Consider the following 6928-nt stretch of genomic DNA (forward strand, 5'->3'; position numbering starts at 1 on the left):
CTTCTGAATTATGGCCCCAACAGTGCTCACTGGAACCTTCAGAAGTTTAGACATTCTTCTGTAACCGATGGCATCATTCAGCTGGTGTCTTGGCTTTCCATGCCTTTTTACACCTCCCTTTCTTCATGTGTTCAATACTTTTTCCCTGTGCCATTCCACATTATTACAAATAACTTCATTTCTGGACATTTATGGTTTGATTTCTTTGTATGTATGGATCACTTGGGTTGTTACCAACATCTGGTGAAAATTTCATGTCATTAGCACCTCTAGTACTATATTTACTGAGAAAAATGGTGACATGTTCAATACTTATTTTACCCACTGTATCTCATAGGACCACAGGTTAGTTGGTGGCTCAAAATTGTGGAAAAATATTGAAAAAACTATGTAATTTTTTTTGCAACCGTGCAAGCAGCAAGCAATGACTGGTTGTTTTAAGCAACAAAATTCAAAATCAGTCACTTGATCAATCATGGTCTACTTTGTGTGCACAGATGGAAGAACGGCATTATGTCAACATTATCTCAGCTCTCTGGTACCAACTGTAGCTACCTCTACGTTTCTGACTTAATGCTGAAACACACCTTTAAAATGAAGACAGGCCGATCTGCACAAGTTTTTTAGAGGTTATTTATCATCAGCGTGACCTTCAAACCTGGACATTTGCCTCCGATGTTTTCAGAGAACTAATGTGCTTTTAAACTACAGCCTCAGTGACACAAACAGTGCACCCCGTCTTCTCACCAAGCAAATTTAGAACCCGGCAAGTTGCAAGGCCTTCTGGAGACAATCTGGAGACTTTCTGCAGTCTCCCTCATGAATGTTGTTTCCCAACTTGCCACAGATCATCAACATACCTCTTTATGTTATTTCTCATTGCTTCCCTCAGCTCCTCTGTTTTACCAGCTCATTAAAGCTACATCTCATCCAACCATCAAGCTCACCTGCAACTCATTCCAGTAATCAGTTTAAACAAACCTGTTTGTGTCTTTGGATTCCACTGTTTTTCTCCAATGTTCTTGGTGTTTCTCGCTCCCAGTTGCAGTTTTATACAGAATAAATTTATTCTGTTTATTACTTATTTTTAATGCAGTACACATACTGTTTCTTTTCCTAGGTGAACTAGGATTGGTTTTGATAACATATTTTGCGTAATTATCTATTTTATGATTAAACTGTGATTTAGCTGAAGTGCAGTCTGGTTTGAATAAGATGTCAAAATCTAAAACAGAATGTACTTGATATGATTAGTTAATACACGCCTTAACACTCACAACACTTAACTATTTTCTCGTTAGAACTCAGTCCGTTGTTTAAGGATCTGGTCATGTGATGGGGAGGCCGCCCAGTCGATGTGACAGCTCGCCCCTAGGGAGTGGCCAGATCCAGAAGAATGTGTTTATAATGTGCTGGCTTCCTGAAATCAGGGCCAAGAGCTAAGACTGAATAAATGGTCTATATTTTGGTCCAGCTGTGGTATTGTGATATGTGGTATGTTGTATGGCTTTATTACTTGCATTTAACATTCAAGTCTAATTCTGGATTTGCTTCCTCTGTCTTTTCTTAAAGACATTTTTATTTTTCACTCCTAAACAGCCTCAGAGTCTGGCATTTGGTTATTTTTCACCACATTCAACACAACACACCTTGGCATTCACCCAGAAAAAAAAAAAGATTTAATCTCCTGACTAGTTTACTTATTATTGCTGTTATTAATATTATCGTCAGTGTGGGAAGGTCTGGATGTTTCAGGTTAAGGCTTTGGTTGATTTCTGAATGACCCTGAAACTCAAGGCAAAAAAATGCAATTCTAATCAAGCATTACTCTCTTAAAAAAGGACAATTTAAATGTATGCCTCAATGAGACTCATCCAAGCAGGGTCTACAACCTGACACTGAAATTATCTACAACTCAAGGCTTTAAGGAACTGAAGTAAACTTTGAAAACCCCTGGCTTATCAGTATGTCATTCAATGGGCTTACTTATCAAATAATGTTTCTAAAGTAATTTACATTGTTATAATAGTATAAAGCTGGGGCTCATAATGATTTTTTTCACAGTCCGTAAGAAGTTTTGACCCAGAACGCAGACAGACACAAGGACTTTGAAGAAACAACTGAAATACCTTCCAAAGAAAACAAGACAAGTGTTCGTGTTTCCTTCAAGTCCGCATCAAATGCAAGGCACAAAAAACCCTGCAAACAAGATATAAAAATGAGAACAAAGATTTTTTGCGCATTAGTTCGTTAACAGCAGCCTAAATGAGTGAACGTTGTCTGTTGGTGCAGTTTGATCTTAGTTAGCCTAAATATACAGCGGCATTCGTAGATTGTTATCAGTTGTGCTGAAAAAAAATAATACATTAAATAAATTAACAGTTTTTAAAGCAGATGTAGGATGTTAAAATCTGAATGTAAAATCATGGAGTGGTCTAGCACGCCACATGATCGTTCATTCATGTTGACAATTAACAGTTTGACCTCCAACAGCGCAACTATCCATTAACACTACTACTTATAAGAAGGAGAATAAAAATGTGACAAGTTACAACAATTTAGAAGAGAATAGGATTAAACGACAAATCAAGTCTCTGGAAACCAAAACAAAAATGCTGATGTGGCAGGAAAAGTACTTACCAAAAAACACAAGGATGATCTAATGGAGCACATAGAGCAACACAAGGAGGACTGAAACGAAGGCATGAAGGCCGATGAGTCTCCAGAAACAAAATGACTTATTATAATAAGGCTGAGCTGATGAGGAAGTAAAGACATCTGAACAGGTACAGAGTAAACACAGAAACCAAACTCCACAGAAAACACGAAACTAAACCCCAAACAGAACACTAAACACTGAAAAAACACCCAATGTGACAGTACCCCCTCCTCTAAGGATAGCACCAGATGTCCCAAAAACCAAACACTCGTCTGACGGGATGAAGGAACCAAACACATTTAGGGGAAATCATGTTAAACAGAAAGAATCAAGGGAAGCCTGTTTGTCTGCACCACTGTTCAGACTGACTTGAACTTTAATTTCTTATTCTGTAAGCACAATAAAGATTTTCTAGTTATTTCTTGTCTCCAAAGACAAAAGGCAACATTGTTTTTACTTCTATATCTGTGCTTGTTAGTCTTTAGTCTCAACAAAATACCTCATGAACTAATTCAGTTCAGTTTATTTATAAAGCACCAAGTCACAACAAACATCGTCTCAGGGAGAGAACTGTACACAGGAACAATAAATCTATAGAACCACTGAATGAACTTCATAAAAGTAATTATTGGATGTACATCTACAACTAAGAATGGTCATAACTCAGCCAGTTTTACAGATATTTAGAAAAAAGTGTTAGTCATTCTCATCACATATATTTACAACTACATTTTTTGTCCCTTCTTCTACCAAATGATCTTAGTTTTAAACTTTAACATAAAAGCAGTGGGAGATCTGCATTTTCTCTAGGAAATCTGGGTCTTTTTTGTTTGTTTCTTTGTATGCAGCTTTAGTGCCTGTGTTGAGCTGAATGTTATTCCTTTATGTCTCACCTCTGTGGCTGTGACTGGGCAGAAAATGAACTTCTCTTGCTTTAAAAGCAAAGCGGATGCAGACGATGAAGTAAATGACAAAAACACTTGACCTTTGGAGCTTTCTCCTGCTTTGTGACACTCTGTCCTCCTGACGAGACAGCTTGAGTGGGTTATGCAACACACTGTTTCTATTAATGTAACACACCCTATCTGTCTACTCCTGTTCTCCATTTATCATCAGATGTGCAGCGCTTGTTATTTACCTTAAGTGTGAATTCTATCTGCCAATCAAACTCCCCACACTTTCTCTGTTTAAGACAGCATTTCACCCAAATAAGTGTCTGCATTTAGATGGAGCAGACTTGGAGAGGCAGAGCGATGTTTACCCTCCACAGATAGTATAAAAGATAAATCTGCAGAAGACAAGCCTGATCCCAGTGTGAATATCTCTGCCAAAAAGTGTAGCCTTCATGGATACTGATACTGTGCTCTGATGAGATTACTAAATGTGATATAAAGTAAAAAGTGTGTATTTGTCAGAGCCCAGTTCAGTACAAAGATTATCAAGAAAAAAACACCCCAAAAAATATGAGATGGCATCTGGTGGTTCTGGACGAGCCGTTGTGTTTATTTAGTGCTGTGTCAGCAGCTCTGGTGTTTCACTCCTCCAAGTGCCATTTAGGAGGGTAAAGTGCACCTGAACCTTTGTAAGGTGCTGACGCCTGTACTCCACTCAGATTTATATCATTTCTGATCAATTTTCCTGTGTTAGATTCCTTTATAGAGTTTTGATAGATCGTCTAACCCTGTCTGAAAATATTTCACAAAGGTTTCTTTCATATTGCAGTATAAATATTAAAAATTTACAACGTATCTATTAGGGGTGGAACTCTTTGGGCACCTCGTAATTTGATCCCATTACAATTCAAAGCACTGCAGGGCATAAATAATATAATTATTGAAACATGTATTTGTCTTGATGCCATAAAATTTGCAATGAACTTTCTAATTTGCTTCACCTTTCCTGTGTTAGATTCTGCACTTCCACACTTCATTACTTTTCCTAACATGACACGTTTTAAACAATAAAAAACAACAATTTCTGACATTTTTAAATAGATTCAAAATCACTTGTGTTCAACTTGTAATGCTTCAAAAATATATTATAATCCCAGCCTCTACATGTAATATATTCTGTGAGGCATATTCATGTGTTTTTGATCATTTTGAAAGGGATTGAAATAAAATTGGCGGCAAGTTCAGGGCTGTAACCAGAAACACAGCTTCTCTAGCAGCTGTAGAGGTTTCCTGCAGGCAGGGGGACGTCTGCAGGATGGATGACCAGCTCAGCAGCCCTCCATGAATAATATATTTATGTTACAGCACACAGATGGAAGTCAGTTTGAGTAGAATGCAGAGCAGCTCACTTGCAATTTGAACCCCCACCATGGTGAAGTATAGAAGTGGCAGGATTCACTTCAATTCAATTTATTTATAAAGTGCCAGTTCACAGCAAAAGTGATCCCAGGACACTATACAAAAATTTAGGATAGAATAGAATATAATAGAATAATCTTTATTGTCATTGTGCAGAATGCACTTCCTGTTTTAGTGCAAGAAAAATGCAGACCAACTAATTTCCAAACAAAATTCTGTTATACAGCTTACTAGAAAAAAACAAACTTAATATAAAAAAACGTAAAAAATTAAAGAAAGTGCATCTCACAGGTAAATATTATTTTCAAGTATAGGATATTAATATGACTATAGCACATTGTTGAAATAGAACTTGCTCAGTGGACGAGTCTGTTGTGTTATTAACAAATATGTTGTACATCCATCATTGTGATGGTATTGGTGAGAAGTTGAGAGTGTTATTCTTGAGATGGTCTGTGCTCTGCAGAGGCAGAGGGAGATGTAGATGTCCATCAGGGAAGGAAGAGGGCAGCTAATAGTCCTCTGTGTTGTCGTCAAATGCTGGAGTTGGAAAATCTGAACTTTTGCAGCTCAACACGGTGTGTCAACCAATCAAAGAGACTCTGCTATGTGATGTAGTGGCACATTTCACGACGGGACGGTCTCCTGAATGATGTCCACTTACCTGAGACAGATGGACAGGAGCTCTGCAGCTGAAATCGAGTGCCTGTAGTCGGTCTCTTGGCAGGAGATGTGAGTACCGGTGTGGGTCAGCAGCTCATCAAACTGGACTTGAGACAAAAATAGTGGTGAAAGCGAGTCTCATCAGTGTGCAGCTCCTGGGGTGGTGAAACTCACCAAACTCATGCAGGACTCTCGTTTAGAGCAATTTTGACAAGCGTCTGACCTCAAAGTGCACAAACGTCCAACTTGAAGCATTGGACGCATTTTTGATGCTCAAAATGTCTGAACGCAGCATCAGTGTGGTCCCAGCTGCACCTTCTTGTTGGCATTTGTAATGTTATCTGTCCAGGAGAGGTCAACATAGATCAAGATACCCAAGAACCTGAATGTGTTCTCTCTACACATTCACAGGGGGCTAGGTCAGTTTTATTCTTCCTGAAGTCCATGATGTTCTCCTTTGTTTTCATGATGTTCAAAACCAGATTGTTCTCTGAGCATCAAGTTGTTGACTTCTGAACCTCCTCTCTGTAAGCTGCCTCATCTCTCTTTGAGAATAGTCACTGATATACTGTAGTATTGTCTGTAAGTTTGACGATGGTGTTGTTTTTCATGGACAGGACTGCAGTCGCAGGTGTACAGTCCCAGGGAGGGAGGCCCAGGGTGTCCAGCTTTGTGTTCAGAAAGTGAAGAATGATTGTATTGAATGCCAAGTTATAGTTCACAAAGAGCATTCTAGCATAGTCCTACTGTTGTTTCAGAGTGGTCAGCATGGTGTGGCAATGTACATGTAACCTGCACAAAATAATCCACTCATTTTATTGTGGCGGGTCACTGACGGCACACTTTAAGTTCCGGGTCGTAGGTGAGCTCGGATCTCTATTGCTGTTGCTGCTGTCGCTGTGGCTAGCTGCTCGTCTTGGCGTCTTCTAAACTTATGGAAGAATACAGCTGGATTGAGGCTTATTAACCCAACCGAAGGACTTAATTGGGTGTTTTCTATCTACCGCTCGACGGTCAGGTTTTTTTTCCACCCCCTGTGTCAACCCAGGATGGCGAGCTACGGATCACCGCAGCTTTGCGGTAGGAATTAAATGAACCAAGCTACTTTCTCATTCTGGACATATTTGCAATGGATCATGGAAAAAAAAAAAAACAATCAGATAATTGATTGATGGACCATTAATCACCCTGAACTCACAAATGGACTCAAAATAGAAAAACTCTTGGGTGTCATCAAGGTTTATTGTTTTTGTTGTTGTTTTGTTTTGTTTTTCCTGGTTGTGTCTTTTGTTTA

General features: G+C 38.8%; 1 protein-coding gene across 2 annotated transcripts in view; it reads left to right on the plus strand.

Moving 5' to 3' along the window:
* ca10a (carbonic anhydrase Xa) overlaps positions 1-6928 on the plus strand; it is a 617460-nt gene that overhangs the window by 101796 nt on the left and 508736 nt on the right. The gene's annotated exons all lie outside the window — the stretch shown is intronic.

This window comes from Austrofundulus limnaeus, unplaced genomic scaffold (genome assembly GCF_001266775.1).
Source record: "Austrofundulus limnaeus strain Quisiro unplaced genomic scaffold, Austrofundulus_limnaeus-1.0 Scaffold185, whole genome shotgun sequence".
Classification (NCBI taxonomy): Eukaryota; Metazoa; Chordata; class Actinopteri; order Cyprinodontiformes; family Rivulidae; genus Austrofundulus; species Austrofundulus limnaeus.